General features: G+C 29.9%; 2 protein-coding genes across 5 annotated transcripts in view; one reads left to right on the top strand and one right to left on the bottom strand.

The window, feature by feature from the left end:
• LOC132917972 (uncharacterized) overlaps positions 1–18,194 on the bottom strand; it is a 93,925-nt gene that overhangs the window by 47,475 nt on the left and 28,256 nt on the right. The window contains exon 1 of one of the 3 annotated variants that reach the window (XM_060979016.1): positions 5,183–5,375. The exons of the other annotated variants lie outside the window; for them this stretch is intronic. The gene's annotated coding sequence lies outside the window, so the exon portion shown is untranslated. Of the gene's footprint in view, positions 1–5,182; positions 5,376–18,194 lie in introns of those variants that run through there. 3 annotated transcript variants of the gene reach the window in all.
• The window catches only part of LOC132917959 (regulator of G-protein signaling 11), a 45,410-nt gene continuing 39,002 nt past the window's right edge, over positions 11,787–18,194 (top strand). For both annotated transcript variants that reach the window (XM_060978987.1, XM_060978979.1), the window contains exon 1: positions 11,787–12,440. The gene's annotated coding sequence lies outside the window, so the exon portion shown is untranslated. The remainder of the gene's footprint in view (positions 12,441–18,194) is intronic.

The raw sequence follows: 18,194 nt of genomic DNA, 5'->3' as shown, positions 1-18,194 counted from the left end.
ATATACACAAAAATACACTGCAATATATAAATATTGCATAGGTAAGGCGAGGGAAAAGAAGGAAAGAGAGAGAGTCGATGGGGTGTATAACGTGAGTAGGAAATAAATTGTGCCAATACACGAGATATCGAAGTATCGGCGCGCAACGTAATCGATGACATGCGAGAAAATGTAATAGACAACACGCGTAATTAGTGGCGAAAATTGAAATCGGAGAATACTGCGCCGTAAATGGTCGTCATCGGTTCCGGTTAGGTTAGTGCCGGTCGTGAAAAGTGTTTGCGCGCCGCTAGAGCCATTATATATCTATAATACAGAGAGAAGAAAAGAGTAAATTGCATATATACCATAGGTATACAAGAGGAAAAGGTACAAAAAAAAGATCGAGAATGAATGTGCATGGTGCCATTTTCGAGTCTTAAAACACTAAACGGATATTCGTGTTTCACGCGTATTAAGCGTTTATACGACCTGTCGGGATTTACCCGGTTATTATTAAAGTTAACAATAGTCGAATATTGAATCAGCTATGTTTGCAAAGACCCTTGTGGACTGTGCAACACACGATATAATCTATATAAGGTCGTAACAATTTATTAAACACTACCAGACATGTTCATTACCATATTTACCAAATATTGTGATTAGGTATATTTAAATGATAGTTTTTGAAATTTTTATGATCTACAAAATTTTAAAATAATTAAATTTGTTATGCCGTTTAATAAATGTCCTATGACGATTCAATCTCTTTTTATTTTAAAGAACCACGTTTATTACTATAAATTGTTAAGTGGGTGATTTGTTTTTTTAATGTTGGTATAAAAATTGAAATTCAAACGAGTAGTCTCTGAATTATTTAACTTTATGTAGATACTTGGATACATAATAAGTCAATCCACTCTATTATTAAAGCTAACAAGTAACAACATAAAATGAGTTCTGTTTAACACAAATTTGTAATGTCTTATGTCTGTAAGACAGAGACAATAACACATGCGGGTGTAGCGTTCCCTTAACAATATGTACAAAAAAAATTAAAAAGAGTAGGTAGTTCTCGTTTGAAAAAAAAAAGATAAAAGATTGTACCACTACAGGACATTCTTTAAATTATATACGAATATTAAGAAGGTATCTGATATTATATGATCTTCAAGGCGTATAGAAAAAAAATTTCAAAAATTCAAATGCGAATAAATGCATTATTAAAAGATTAAACAGTGGTGAGCGTGCTTGGCGAATCCACTTTATATACATAATGTATTGTTTTTCACACACGCAAAATACAATTTATGAAAAGAACTTGTATCGTTTAGTATTCATGCGTTGGGATATGAGAGTTAGTACTTTGAACCACCAACAATTAAATGCGAGCTGAAGAATAAAAAAATTTGTATAGTAAAAAGAATAAAAATCATCATATTAAGAGTAATGAGTTATGACTAACATATAGATTTATAATATTGCTGATTATCATTTTTAGGTATACAATTGTATATACATTTAGTACTTAGGTTATTTGGTATATAGGTATACTATGTATTCCAACAGTAAAAACTATCGACAGTAAAACTGATTCTACCATCATTCTATGACAGTGGTCTACAACCTTTTTGGACTTTAAATTCAAAAATTAAAAAGTTTAGTCTTTTTTTACAAATGTTTATCTATTAAGCTAAATCGGTATGGGTTTTAAATTTGTTTCATATGAGAAAAAGCCTGTTTCGCACACAAAAGTAGATCCAAACATACAATAGCATTTTGCATCTACATTTTTAATTTTTGATATTTATGGAGTAAGTTCAGTTCAATAAAGTATAGGTGATTATTAATTGAAAGTGTTTTTAAGAATATCTTGGGACTGCAAATAATCTACGAGTATTATTTCCATTATAAGCTCAACAGAAACATCAATATTAAATGGATTGGCGAGAAATTGAAAATATTGTGAGAATCGTTTAAAACCTTGAAAGCGATTATTAAATGCGTATCGAATTGTCGAAATAGATTCAATAAATTTAACTGATGAAAATAAAAATGTTGACAATTGAAAAAGATTTTTACAAAAAGGAAAATATGTTAATTTATTTTTTCAAAAACAAGTTTCAACTTAATTTTAAACTATATACTATTAAGAATAAGTTGATTTTTACCTTGCAGTTTTTTATTAAATCCATTTATATACTTCAAAATGTCTTCAAAAACGATAGTTTAGCCAAACTTCATTTTTAAGCATTGAAGCGCCTTCTTCCTTTTCTTCCAAAAAATTGTATATCTTTTGACGTAATATTAACATAGGACCAAGATGCAATAAACAAAATACAATTAACTTATTAAATTATTATTTATATATATTATATATATCAAATACGTAGATTTAAGGAAATAGCTAAAAAAAATAAAATATTCAATTTAATTTTTATTTTGAAGCGATGAGCCATATGGAATAGTTGTGCCTTTAATTTAACTATTTTTTTTTGTTAACCGAAATTGTTGTAGTTACGCCAATTTTCGCATCTACCAATTCCACACGTAAAAAGAGTTTTCCGATTATTATGGGTACGATCTCGACATTTTTTTTCAGTTATGGCCTTGTGACAAATATTGTGCAAGTACTTATCTAATATGTTGTACCTATTAAAGTATTATATTTAATAATTCAAACATTTATGTATGAATAAGTTTAAATACCTATCTATTTGCAAATAATGTTAATTATATATTAATTATAAATACAAATAATTAAATAAATATTTTAATATACAGTTTATTGAAATATAAATTACACCAAGTAATTAAATACGTATTTTGAATACATTTGAAAAGTATTTTTAACAAGGCTGAATTAATCGGAGTCCGGAGATAATAGATGACTACTATACTATCGTAAAATTAAATTTAATGAAGTCGGAAAAAAAGTAACTTATCTACAAAAAAAGTTTTTATTTTATCTATACATCGTTGATTCAATGTTATATTATATAATTTTGAAATTTAATGCAATCGCCAGAATACTATATTTTTCCTGATTTTATGGAAAAAAAGTAAGTAATGTTATAAATAAAAACATTATTTAAATGTGTAATTAAATATAAAAAAATTTACAAATGTTTAAAAAAATAATTAACATGTTTGGATACATTATGGAAGATATATTTAAAGAAATTAATAGTGCGTGATACTTCTTTTGTAATATTCGAACTCATGAATGGAAAAGTTGAATACATAAATTAAAATATTTTGAATACATCAATGGAAAACATTTTTATAATAAAATATTATTCTTTTGAAATATATGCTATCTTAAAATTTTTTTAATCAGACAATATCTGGAGTTATGAGTTAGGACTCCTAAATCATATTTTATAATTAGCATACAATTAATCAATAATATATATTTGATGTATTTTCTACATTTCAATATTTGTGTATATATTATGTATTAGTATTTGGTATATAGGTTATAATTCAATTAGTAACCAAATAAACGAACCGTCGATAATAATTGATATTGTTGTTATAATGTTATAATAAAAATTTAAAATCATGATAGGTTTAAGTATAGCGCGTTACGCGATTATTTTAGCAAGGTTTTTCTCAAATTTCTCATACCTATAGGCTATTCCCACATAATAAATAAATACAATAATTTTAACTTCTAAATAATGATACTCATAAAATGTCAAATTTATTCCTACGATGAACTTGTAAATAATATGCAGAGTTTTGTCCATCCTGCCATACCTACATTACGCCCTGATCCTCGGGAAACGGGCTGTTTGTTCCGCGGGTAGAACTTGACCAATCCTCGTTCCTAAGGATTACGTCAAGGATGGTTTGTAAAGGTAATACGATGCAAATATCACATCTGCGATCAGCCACCTATATTATTTGCAGATTAATTGTATAAATAATAACTATTTCATACAATTTAATAATTCAATATGTATACTACGCTTATTGAGAAATTTCTTATTCAATGAATTACGCGTTTGTTATGTTTGTGTACAATATGTATACATTGTATACAGTTCCATACTGACCAAATTAGCGATTTTATAATATTATCAAACTTATAAGTCATATTAAAGCTATGTTCGTTAACGCCGTCTTACATATTATATTTCATAAACATTTTTGGAGAACTCATGACTGAATACTTGGGCCGATTATTATGCCCATTTCACTGATTTATAGTCCTAATCCGCTTGAAAAATCCAAGTAAAATTTTGGTAAAACAGTCATGTGAAATATAAACTATTATTATGTATTATCCTTGCTTCGTACAATATTGTTCATATATATCTTATATATAGGTCGCCTATACTTTATGTTTAGAATATTATTCATATTATTATCGCCAAAAACGGTATAATTGTATAATTTGGTAGAGAGGGCAAGGTGAAAATGTGGAAATGTGGTAAAACAAAATAAAAAAAGCCACTCATATAAGACTTTAAGTATTTTTAAAGGATGGTGATTCATGCAGATGTACACTACCTAATATAATAGACTTGGGTAGAGTGGTGCAGATTGAAATTAATTGAGGAATTTATTTTATATTATTTGTAATAAAATAAAATATATTTCTGCGCTTTTATCTTACTGCACTTTAGCATTGCGTAAAAATAAATATTGGTTATAATAGAAATAGTTAAGAAATAAAATTAACAGTTATATAAAAACGATAATTAGGTAATGGAGTTAAGAAATTCATCGTAGCAGATAGTCCATGAGTAGAATATATTGTATAAGGACCTAAAAATAAATTCTCATATTAAGTCTTTATGATGCCTATATATAATATTTATTTAAATTATATAATTGATTTCAATAAATTATAAATCACAAAATATAATATTATATAGTCTAATAAAAGTTTAGTACAACGTATTTAATAGATAAATAATTTAAATGAAAATACAAATAAAAACTGACGGTTTAAATTCTATACATACCTATTTTTTTTTACAATATTAGTCTTACGGTTATCTGTTAAGACTTAAGACAACAAGAATAATACAAGTTTTAGCGTTTGAGGTTTATAGTTATTAATGTTATTACTTATTTATATTAAAATTTCAATCTCGAGCTGAGAAATAAAAAATTATATTTTTATTAAGTATTTTAACACTATGCGTGTTAATTATTTAATATTATTATTCCTGTAGTGGGTACTTACTGTTGAATAATTAGAAAATCGTAGCATGTATCAGATAGTTCCTGATGACGAGTATTTCCGAAATGAAGCGACGTTATAATAGCGATAATATACGGCAAAAATCGATTTTTCTTCTCTCTGCGCGCAGTTGCTCGCGTGAAATTTAATTTCAAGTAATTGGCTCGTATCCGTTCACGCGTTTACAATACGCTTGGCGGCGGTGGCGGCGAATATGGTATACAGCAACCGAGACCGTAATCGCGGCAATCGTTCTAAAACCTCATTTCATTATTTCACGCCGTATATATAATGACAGCGGTCCATCTCGCTGCCACGGTTGCTGTAGCCGGTGTGTTGAATACGCCCCCGCGATACACACTTCATTACGCACGCAGCATCCCACGTCCCCGGACCCATAAGTTCGGACCACTATATATATAGACAGTAGACACAACCCCTGGCCTCGATGCCTGTAGTGTAAAAGGTCATCGTCACCATTGAATTTTTCGCGGAAAATTTAATCGTGCGGGCATCGTGCGCAGCTTTCCCTGATTTTAATTGGTGAAGTAGGAAAAAGAAAGAACCTAAACATTTTTTTTTTATTGATATTTTAACCAAAAGGCAAAAGTTATTAATATATGTCGGTCGGATGTATAGTGGACAGCGGTCGGAATTGAAATGCGGAAAATAGACGGATAATCATTAAAGTTGAACCAAATATTACATTCCAAACCAAAAAATTAAACACGGTTGTTATTTATAATGTATTAAAAATAAAATGGTTTAAATTTTTATTATCTAATAAGATATTTTTAATTTTAATTAAAGCTAAACAACAATTATATTATTATACATTTTAATAAATACTACTATTTTATATTTTTAAAATTGTATCTAATACCTATTTATTTTATTATCATAATTTTATTATTATAAAAATCAATTGAATATAATATACTCGTATATATATTATCTTACATTTTAATTATTTTTAATGAAAACGATTTAATTTCGAAAAATTAAAATCATAAACATATAAAATAAAAGTTTTTATTGTAAACAATTAAGCAATATAATGTGTATTATCATTTCATTTGTTGTTAAACGAACCACTAATGTGACACTTAAATCAAAGTTGCAAAGTTTGTCTGTTCAAAGAATTGATATTCGTTTAAACTTTCGAGGTCGATCTGCGACGAGCCGATTTCGAATATATTTGATACAATTTTTAGAATACCCGATGAGGACTATTTTCATGTATTTGCCTTTTAATACGAAAGTTGTTAATACTTGAATGGTACTAATCTAACTGTATAGGTAGTCATTTGTCCTTTTATATAGTATTTTTATGTCTTCCCATGAAACTCATCCAGAATCTTTCGCAGTTTGCACGTCTCGCATTCAGTGAGATGATATCCAAACATTAAATTGCATTCCGAAGAAAAAACATGCACATTTTTAAGCATCTAAAAGAAATATATTAAGAGAATTCATAAGCTAATGAAAACATAAAATATAGGATATAATTGGATTAGTGCTACACTGTCTATCCTTACCCTTGTTTTGATTCACTTTGAACGCTGGCTATTAGTGCTACGATCGTCATCATTTAATGTAACTTTAAGTATACATTCCTTACTCAAGAATATAGAAATGTACAGTTGTTTTAAATAAAACCATTATCAATGTTATACACGTCGATTTTTATTAAGGATTCAGTATTGTTATATAAAATCAGAATTTAGTAAAAATGTACAAAACCACTAATTGATAATTTGCACAACCTACGTGAGTTAACCTGGCAGAGATTGTTCTACTTACATTTTGTTTTGTAGTAGTATTATACTTGTTTATAATTCTTACCCTCGTGGTCATTGTTACTATGGAAGTATGGATTTACATTAAAACAGACATTTTTACTTAAATTCAATGCATAATATAATACGGCTGTTGTTGCCATACATAATAATATGTTACAAGCATATAGGACGACGTCTCGTGATATACCTATATACTCAATTCGTGTTATTATTATTATTTATTTTTTTTTAATCTAATCGTCAAACTGTCGAACAAATGATAAGTGTATTATAAATTATACATACAATTAATAAATGTCAAAAAGTAAATACATAAGGCTCAAATACTTTATTATTTTATTTGGAACCGCTCCAGTAACAATATAGTATGGAGAGAAGTGTTATATTTGTTGTCATACCTATATAATGGGGCCTATTATTGTTTTGTACTTTTGTTTGTATTTGTAATAATAATATATTAGGTTAATGCATATACGATTATAAAAAAACCGATGACAAAAATAGTAACATAATTTAAATATAAATTAATGATTCATTTCATATCGTAGTAGATGTATCCTAAAATACCCGATGTAAAACGTTTCGAACAATTTATTTGTTATGCGCATTTGATTTAGACCCGTCTGTGGTAAATTCAACTAAATTATAATATAATAAAAGCGAGACATAGCGAATGGCTGAGGCCTGCGGGGTATTGGCATTTTGTAATGAATACGTGTTTAGAAATGTTTTCATTGCGTTTTTTTTTTTTTACTACTCAATAATAATTATAATACGATATTTCAGTGTATATACATAATATATGCGCGGTTAACGTTGTTGAATGCAGCGTATTTACAATATAATATAATGGAAGTTTCCATTGTGTACCGCGGAGCGGCGACGTTATATATTATAAAATAAATATACATAAAAGACGAAGGTGAAAAAAGATATACTGACAGTCAAAAAGAAAAAAAAACCCCTGACAAATGAAAACCCGCGAATACTGCTGCCTATGTGCAGCATACAACCGTGATTGGGAAACGATGATGGGATTTTGTTTTTATCTAATAAATAAAGCGCGGTGGTACATATTATATAGAACGCGTATATATATCGAGAAAATGGCCCCGACAGATTTAAAAAACGGGTAAACTAACAAAATCACAATTGAAGGCAACAACGAGAAATAATGTTCACCACAGGCGTCTATTCTGTGCGGAAAATCCTAATAAATCGATAGGTCAAGAAGGGGGTTAGCTCGGGTAGTACTTAAACGACGTCCTGATCCATCACTGCAGTAGAACGTCGCTTGACATTGCCCAATGCCTTATTACTATACGTGAAAGACTATAAATGGAACCACTCCTAATAAAAAACAAAACACGACTACGACGCTTGGAAGCGAAATTTAAAGATTTAATTCGCCGCCATAGTAACACGCGTACCGATGCGAAACGTTTTTCGGGATGAAACTTTAATTCAACTTTTAATTCATATATACTGGAATAGGACTCGTTATTTGGACAGTAAATTCATATCAATAATATAATAATTTATATTGCGCCCGATCAAATATGTAGGAATTATTAGATTTTGTAAATATATACATCAGTCATCAAGATTTTCATTATTTTTTTAATTAACCGTAGAAATAACAATTCAATCAATTGTAATGGTTATTGTATATTTTAAACGTTTTTTACCACATTATCAATCTTATAGGTTTTTAACGATATTATACCAGTGAAAAATTATATTAAAAATATTATTTTAAACATATTATTATTTAAATAATGCGTGTTAATTGTCTTACAAAACGTAAAACATTCTTAATCTGTTTTAGTTATATTAGGATTACTGATCGATAATAATATGATGAAAAGCCGAGAATAAGTAAATTATTACTTTGGAATTAATTGGACACGCAACAATAATTTGACAGATTAAAATATTGATTTTGGGGCACACATTGAATAGTAGTTATAACAAAGACTAAAAATGAATACAAGATTAGTTATTTGAACCTAAATCGTATTTATAGTTAGTTATATTCGTTAAATAGTTATGAAATTCTTATATTGATTTCCTAATCAAATATCGATAGTCAACCAAATATACTCGTATTTATTATGTACAATGTACTATGCGGACATTAATATTTTATTTACTAGAAAAAATATAGGTACCTATAATTATAATTTATTGTTTCAGATTTTATCATTTTTAATTACCTCATAAAAAAATGATTATAATAGCTAGAATTTTTTTGAAATATTATTTTCTCCTAGAATATAGGTAACCTGTTACTTGGACACATTTAATACAAACAACTAATATATAAATTATTATAATAATATTATATTATACTATTATTGTTAGATAATATAGTGTACACGGTATAATAATATGTAATAGCAATAATAGCATAATATAAAGTCTATATCTTTAAATATAATATATCACCATATTATATTGAATCAAATGATTTATATATTCAACCATCAGCCTTTATAATTTGTGAATAGGGTTGACAAACAAAGTTCAATAACTTCGATAGTAATAATCAAAACCGAATTTTGATTATTTCTCAAAACTAGAAAATATTGTTCATAAATTTATTTATTTTTGTGAGCTTGGTATCAGTATTTAAAAACACGTGATTTGAAGATGAAAATATTGTATATATAAATTAATTACGAAATTACAACTCAAGCTGTACAAAATTACAATGGAATATTATTTTACTTTTCAGTTTTATATTTCGTAATAAAAATATAAAATACACATCAGTGTCGTTAGTATTTATTTAAGTTTACATCTTACCGTATAATAACTAGTGCATGTGTTATGTACTTGTGTCATTAATAAAAAAATTTATAATTATGAAGCCAAAATTTTGTTTTTGAGTTGATTCAATTTTTTAAAACAAAAATCATCAAATAAAACGACTAATAGTATATATTATATTATAGTAATTATACCAGTATTATTGTATTAATAATATAAGTATATGATATGTATATTGTATACTACGAGCGTAAAGTTGTTTCCAATTATTTAATTTGTGTCATGTATAAATCTAATTCAAGTTAAACTTAAATGGTCAGTTGTCAGAATGGATTTTAAATAATTATTTTAACTGCATATACCTATCTATTTAAATTATATTTAATATTTAATAAATCAAATAAAATAGATATTAAATAATTAATATACTATATTTCTTTAGTACGGTCATTCTACTCATACTGATGGTATAATTGATTAAATTTTTTTTTGAAAGAATTTTAATTATAATTATCGACAGAAGATCGGAACTGGGGAAAGTTTTAAGTGATTATAATAAACATACATATATATATATATATACATAGTAAGAACGAAAAAACACAAAACCTCCACGAGGGTCGAGTGCATTGTACGGCACGTTGATTTCATACTGTGTGCCGCTCGCCGCGGGTGTGTAGTAGATAGGCGTGCATAACGTCTAAGTATATGCGTCAAAGGTCGCGGACGCGCATAAAACCCTCTACAGAATATTGTACAATCCGGAACCCATTACCACGACTGTAAGACGGGAAAAAATGTACATTAAACAAAAGTCGTATGCATACAATATAATATATATATATATATAAATAGCGGACGGTGTACTAGTACACTACCGTGGACTGAGGAGAGATTAGAGACGGTGTGACGTATAAAACAAACGGCGGAAAAGGCGTGGAAAAAAAAATTAAATTAATTACCCCCACTACGTATATATAATACGAAAAAATGTATTATAATATATATATATATATATATATATATATATATATATATATATATATATACATATACATATACTGTACATTATACTTATTACTCGGCGGCAGCAGCGGATTCGTATACGATATATTATAATATATATATATATAATAAATTATGATATATAATACGCGTATCTGGTGCGCGGTGGACACAGTTTTTCACAGGTGAGGAAACCAGCTCAGTGCTGTGTATAATATATGTATATATACACACACACACACATATATCTATGGCGGAGTGGCGGATGAGCTAAGGGATGGGGGGGGGAAGGTATTTTTAGCGTGAGGACGAAGATTACTATCCAATGTCCTTTATGACGTGTGGCTGGCTGGCTGGCGTACCGCGATATATATAATATATTATAGTACATGGTGTATATATATATATCTTCCCGAGGGGGTTGCGGTGGAGTGGGAGGTGGAAACGACGTTCCGGGGGGGAAGGGTGTTCGACGGTGGTGGCTATATAGCAGCGAGCAGCGAGTGATATGGAGCGAGCGAGAAAGGCGCGATGACGGCGGCGAGACGGCACGCCGAAGGGAGGGAAAACCGAATACGTACGGCTGTGAAGGGGGTGGGTTAAGGTCAGGCGCGTACGGGGTATTTATACGTTTATATATATATATATATATGTGTGTGTGTGTGTGTGTGTGTAAGCGCCGCAGCCGGAGTAGAGATAAGCGCATGAGAGACCCCCGACGCGCACACCCACACCGACGTTACACCGCGCGCGCTCACGCACACACATACGTACACCCACACGCGGTCGTCGGTGGACGGTGGGTATATATATATATATATATTATATATACGAGCGCGGCCGTCTTCCCCTCGGCGGCGCGCGCGCGACCACCACGGGTGGCGCCACCGACGCTCGCTCGCGCGCGTGGTTAGAAGGGGCTTGGGTAGGGGGGGCGGGCGGGCTGTTTTGCTGACGGGCGGGCGGGCGGGCGGGCGGTGAGAGCGCATTATCCCGGCGGCGTCGCCGAACGCCGCTTAGCTGGTGGGCGCCCAGAAGCAGCTCAGTCGCCGAGCGAACGATGGCCGAGTGAGCGCGCCTAACGCGGCCCCCAAAAACGTTCGTAGAAACGTATATACCAGCGCGCGCGTCTGTCCGTCTGTTCCGTCCGTCCGTCCGGCTGGCCGGCTGCCTTGTCGCGCCCTCCCCCTGCCGTCGCGCGAGAGTGTGTGAACCGCCTCCGCCCATGGTGTTGTACCGCCGTCGTCGCCGCCGCCGCCGCCGTCGTCACACTCAGGTCGCATTCGTTAATTGATTTTTTCTTTTCCCTTATTCGCTTTCGGCGCGCACACCGCCGACAAAAAAAAAAAAGAAAACCTTCGAACCTCCCCCCCCGGGCCACGTGATACGCGGTTAACGTACACCGTCACTAAAGCAGTCGTATATATAACACGCGCGTCACCGACCGTCACCGTTTGCCGGAGAACGCGCGCCCGAGATGACCATCACCGCCGCCGGATGAACGGTATCGCGGGCGGCGGACGCGCTCAATCGTAACGCCAAACGTTAGGCGCTGCAGCCACTGACCGGCGAGCGCGACATCGTTGTATACAGTCGATCTCAGCGAGACACAGCCCTGGATTCCAATTTGCATGGCTTAAGTTTTAAGTGGCCTCGGAAAATGTTGAGGAATTGTTTTTTCGGTAAGTATGCGCGTCGCACCGCAATAACGATGATTGCATTTCATCAGCTGATGCACGTGTGCGCGACCGCGGAAATGACGGGTGCATCTGCTGTATAGGGTACGCGTTCGGTGGTGTTAGGATTTCTTAACTCGTTGTTTACATCACCCCTCAAGTTCACCCTGTACAGCACGACGTTGGACGGCTGGCTGACTTATTGAGTTTACGGTGAGTTAGGGGTTGCGGTCTGGGGGGGTTGGGGTACTGGTTGGCACTACCGTAATTATTTCTAAAAAACACGCAAACCCCGACGAACTTTTGTGTATATAAAATATATATAGGTATACATAGAATGAGAGAGAGAGAGAGAGAGAGAGAGAGATAGAGAGTAAACACGCGTGGCGAGTACGTATTATTTCACAAGAACTACCGTCATATTATAGGTAAACGCAGATCACGGGTCTGCACGGGCTATTGTCGTCTTAAGTCACCGTCGATTGTATATATATATATGCACGCGTGTGACAATTCGATGGATACCAATATCCGTTTTATTCGTATAACCGACGAACGCCCGTGAATAGAAATTATTATTATGCCGTCGCTAAAGTCAGTCATAACACAGAGTAGGGTATACCTATATATTATCACGCACATAACGACCTGCCATAAATGGTTTGGGGGGGGGAGGTGGGAGGTTTGAGGGTTACAACCCTACAAAAATCTTCTCTTTATATTTTGATAGAATAAGCCGCTGGATAAAAATGCGTTCAAATAATACATTATTATTATATTATATTGAAATATACGGTTCGATATTTAAATTATTTCAAAAGCCCAGGATCACGAACCGTGTCAATTTATTATTTCAGACTTCCTCTAAAGCGTATTTTTTTCGTGCCACTCAATTTATTTGGGGCATTAATTGCACGTTAAATGTAACACCGGTAAGTGCGGGGATACGGGTTCGAACAACAGTCTAAATAGGTTATGATATCATTATCTCGTAGTGTTGATTTTTGTGTTACTATTTTCAATGATATTAATTTCATTCGATAATTATTTTCTCTATGTTCAGTCCTCGAGATGATTTGTCGATACATATTTATTGAGTTTAGAATAATAAAGTGTATGTTTACACATTGATTATGACATGTAATAAATTATAGTGACTAATGTGTGTTTAGAAAAGTCTGTTAATCGTACTTTTATTCATTTATAAATATATAGTTAACAACACCATGCATTTTATACACTCCGATAGTTCAAATTTTAATTACCAATAGCTAACATCATAATTGTTATTTAAAATAAACCTTTATTTAAATCATTATTCCGCGCAACGTCAACTGAAACCAATTTAAACGTTTATGAGCACATTTTTTGTTGATAGTAGAGTTTTCCATCGTTTTAAACCGTTATAATAGTATATTATATCTTCCGCATTCATGTTTGTGAACCACTTCTGTTTTTATTATAGTTTATCGAAAATTCCAAAGTACTCCAAATCTATTACCAACTTATATAAACAATTATAAAGTGATTGAAATGTATAACGTTAATGTAAAATTAAGGAAAATCGTTAATTTATTTTTAAGAAATTAATATAATAAATTATAATGCGTGGTTCAAAATTTAAAAATATTTTTTCAAAGCTCACCGACATTTTTTATTAAATTATTTGTCAACATTAGGTACATTATTGCATATGTTTCAAAGTGTGTTTACGCAAATGACAAATATTATTAATAATCAGTGATTCGCATATAAGTTAGCAATAAATTATTTAGCCGCCTGTATTTCTGGTTCAGAATTTGATGTGTAATAGTGTAACAATAATTAATAATGAAATATTCTATACATTACGACACTTTATAGGTAAAGTGTAATTATACAGATATTTTATCAACGCCCTGATATATTGTTATATTTTATCCAAAATTCAAACTACGAAATAAATACATCCGACAGATGTAAGCGAGGTGTAGACAATATTGTTTTGACATAGAAATTGTATTGGTGTAAGGTTAGGTATTTAAATGCATTATATTAAAATACTAAACGATAGTTTTATGATACGTAACAATACAAACACGATTCGATAGTAGAGACGCACAGTTGTTTAAGACGTTTAAGTACAACAAAGACGATAAATTTTAAGTTTGATTACCTACTGCAAAAAGCACGGGTACAGTTAAAATATATATAATTACTTCGAAAAATAGCTTATAGTATAAAGACTTTTACAAGGGTATGTAAAATAACGACTGATAGTGATTATAGCCCCGCAATAAACGTATTTTACAAAATTATTTAGATGCTTTAAAATAAATCGATAGAACGATTCTATATGGCATAGATCAGTGGCGGCTTGAACTTTTTTTCCGTGAATCACATTATTGAATATTTAAACACCACCAACCACCCTTTAAATCGGATACCTAATGTAGATTATTCTCAAATAATTATTCTTTGAAGCTTAGAAGCTATTTTTTCTTTGCTCATCAAATCTCTAACAATAAGACATCCACCCACCCATTAATATTTTTGTGATCACGTTATTCGAATATACCCCCTTCGAGTCGCCATTGGCATAGATTCACACATAATTTTAATACTAGATATTGTACTATGTCACTATTTGTCAAAGACGTGAATATCAATTAATACAAATATGTTATACTATGCTCTATAAAAATTAATTCTATACAAACTGCTACACACATAAATATCGAGTTTAGACGACAATGTAAAGAAAACAGTTGTAACAATAATATAAAATATACATCGTAAATACGATATAATATATTATGTGGTAACGAAAGATACTGTATACATAGTAACTTGGCAAAACTACTATAAAAGTTTATGACAAAATTGTAGTGTATATTTGTACTTACCATATACGTCATCACATAATACCGTATTTGTGTATTGTTCATGTATCGGGTAAACCTATATTATTTGTTTTCAAAGAAAAAAAAAACACATCAAACCCAAAAACAAAAATGGTGAAAATATTTTAATTTTTAATACGCCTCCACACAAATAAGACCTAGAAATAATAATTTTAAAGTATATAATGGCCTTTATTATAATTTGTATAGTGATTAAAATAACTTCATAACATAATACGCAAAAAATAATAATATGTTTTGTTCACAAAGTTATCAATCATTATTTCGGACGGCATTAAATATATATTGTATAATAATAACATAACATTTATATGTTAACTGTTAAGTACATACTTATCGTAAAATAAACGCGAACAGTTTATATATTGTACTATACAAATCCAAATTATAAACAATAAATTGTTAGGGTTAAGTTTATATATGATAAAGTTAAACAAAATGGTTGTTATATAATGTTCGATAAAAAAAAACACGATAAAAACGAAATAATTTAGAGGCTTATTCGACATGAGATACATATTTCACAAAAACAGATAAAATGTTTAATTAAATGTTTGATGAAAAACATCCCTATATAATCACTACCTACATCGTAAAAAGTTTTTATTGTTTTTAAATTAAAAAAAAATCATATTAAATTAAACTTTCAAAAAGTTAACTGAATTTTTTTTATATTCTCCGTACATTTTTCAAAAACAATACTCGTAGAATGACAGTATACGAAAAAACAAACGAAGATCCAACAAAATGTATTATTATCAATACGCTGTTTGTTTTTGTATTATTGAAACGCTACAATTTAATCCGGATTTTTATGGGAGACACCAATGTTAAGTCGGATAATAATATAATACCTATCATATTTTTTGTTGTAGTGTGTAACCGAAAAATAAAAACAGAATAAAACTATAACCTTTCACTGGTGGTGAATATACTTTCCATGCCTATCTAGATTATTATTTAGCTACCTAAACGATTTTCACGGCAATTATTATTATGAATCGTAAAATAAAACAAATTTAATTTACAAGCAACTATAATCGATAAATAGCAAAGTAAAGGAAATTAACTTGTTTTCTATTATAGTTTTATTCCAAATTTATTTTATTTTTTATGAATAAAGTGTATTACTATACCTATAATGCCTTTTTATATAATATTATGAATAAATTCCGTAAATTATATAAAATAGATACACGGGATCGCACGTTAAACATGCTGACTTCCATTTTTTCTTTTAATTAGGTATACACTAAGTGTATGTAAATAAGTCTTATTTAAAAAATAATATTAGAAATTTTAAATACACCTAATACTTAATAACCATATTTTCGAATAATTAGATTTTTAGTAATTTAAAGTGTGTACTGTAGTGATACTTTTATTTTTCAAATGAGAACCATCCTCTTTGCAGTAAATAATTTTTGTACAGATAATTTTTTGAAAATGTTGATTTATCTATATCACGTTTTGAGATATTAAATCATATTAACTAACAATAATGTAGATTATATGATGATTTAAAAATTATTAATACTATTCTATTAATATTTTGTAAATTGTATTGATTGTTCGAGTACTGGATGAAATTTAATATATATTTTCCATTTTATCAATTATTAAGGACTATTCTCATATTCCTTAATAACTGATACATACTTTATAATACATGCGAAGTTCAAAATAGAATTTAGACGTATCAAAGTAATAAAAAAAAAAGTATCTGCTTAATAATTTAAAATAAAAATGAATATTTATCGTTATAGATAGGTTATTTATCTTATGATTTTAAAAAAACAAAGTTTATATTTAAAATGATTCAATAATACATCATTTTTAATATTTTATTTTCTGTGTTAATCAATAGAAATGTGTTCTATTTTATTTTTAAAACAATGAAAAAAGTAAATTTTTTTTAATTTTTGCAAAAGGAAATGATTACTGTAATTTTAAAATGATAGGCTCTTAATCTTACTCGACAAGCAATGCGTGTTAAAACTTTTCCAAACCTGGAGACTTTATAAAACTTAACAAAATATTGATCATTTCAAATTCTGATTTATTTTACACATTCTATATACTATTTAAAAGAAGTAACTTAAAATCAGAAAATAATATTTTTAAATACTAATTTTAGAAAACCCAGACAATACTTACGTATTAGAATTTAAAATAAAATCTTGCATTTAAAATTAGAAATAAAAAATTATAATAATTTATTTATGTATATTATTATAAACATTATTTTATCATTTATCATTAAAAACCCTGAAATTAGATTTTAGATTTTCTTTTCACTATAATAATCTAATACTTTATATTAGGTAAAAGATTTTATGTATCGATAACTAGTTATTTTACTATTTTAGTAAATATTTGTATTAGTTTATGGTTATTTAAAAGTTAAAATTATCATAATTAAAAGCTATATTTATTTTTGTTAAATTTAAATTATATATTCTGATGACTTGCATAAAAAAATTGATTAATTAAATGGTTCACTACAATTTAATGGACCAATCATAGGCCAATTAATCATATTTAAAGGGCCATTAACTTACTATTGATTTATTAAATGTTCAGTGATTGGCTATGCAACCCGAAACCGGCAATATTGCAATAACCTAATTAATTTAAGTACTATTATATTATAATGACGAATGAGGAATTTATTATCTTTTCTTTTTTAAACAAAAAAAAAAAATATAGACATTTGTTATTTAAAATTCATTAATTTTTTATAACATCGAAATAAACAAGTTTATCGTATCGATTGTGATACACATTACATCAGCATAGTGACGCTAGAAGGATTTTGCGAGGAAGTTGCATCACCCAGTTGTCATTCGTTATTGTA

This window comes from Rhopalosiphum padi, chromosome 1 (assembly GCF_020882245.1).
Source record: "Rhopalosiphum padi isolate XX-2018 chromosome 1, ASM2088224v1, whole genome shotgun sequence".
Classification (NCBI taxonomy): Eukaryota; Metazoa; Arthropoda; class Insecta; order Hemiptera; family Aphididae; genus Rhopalosiphum; species Rhopalosiphum padi.
This window is presented reverse-complemented; position numbering and strand designations above follow the sequence as displayed.